Raw genomic sequence first — 780 nt, 5'->3', positions numbered from 1 at the left:
GAAATGATCACCATGTCTTTGATATTTCTACAACTACAGTTACACTCCTTCACTTATGTCTTTCCTGTGTTGCTAACATTTTTCGTATCTCTATCTTTTGCATTCTTTTGCATTTTCTTCATGCATTACTCCCTTATATCACCTCATTTTCTTTGCGTTTTCCCAATCTTGCCTTCAGTATTCCCTAGAACTATCATAGTTCATCTTAATCAGCATATTCTCTCATCTCTTCGCTACTTTCACGGATTTATAGTTAGTCATCAGGGGTTTTAGGTCCAATGATTTCAGCCATTTTGATCATGTATAAATAAAGAAATTTTACAAGGATATTCAAATATTGTATTGTATACTGTCCTTCTGCTAAATGATAATCAGTAATAAATTGTAGATATTAGAATTAAGGAAGATACGAAGCAAGATTCAGTAATGGGACTAGTGTACTTATTGCACTAGATGGCATGTGCTATAAAAGTGTACGCTGCACTGCGTAGTTAAGGCAACGCGGCTGATAAACACTTAAAAAGCTCAGGCAACCATTAAGTATAGAGTAACCAAAACTGATACAGCAGATAAGGAAATAAAAAAAAAAAACTATATAAAACAACACTGGCTTTTCTCAGGTTGTGGATATCTAATCTGAGATCATGATAAAAGTTTAATGTACAGGGTTTCATGTATTAATAGTTCGTATTTTGCATTTTTGTTTTTTTTCTTTTTATTGTAAAAGTATTAATGTTTTAATGACAATTATCATCAATTTATACCTCCATTATTATTTGT

Source organism: Penaeus monodon, chromosome 30, assembly GCF_015228065.2.
Source record: "Penaeus monodon isolate SGIC_2016 chromosome 30, NSTDA_Pmon_1, whole genome shotgun sequence".
In the NCBI taxonomy this organism is placed as follows: Eukaryota; Metazoa; Arthropoda; class Malacostraca; order Decapoda; family Penaeidae; genus Penaeus; species Penaeus monodon.
The sequence above is the reverse complement of the archived record's forward strand: the minus strand, read 5'-3'. Positions refer to the sequence as shown.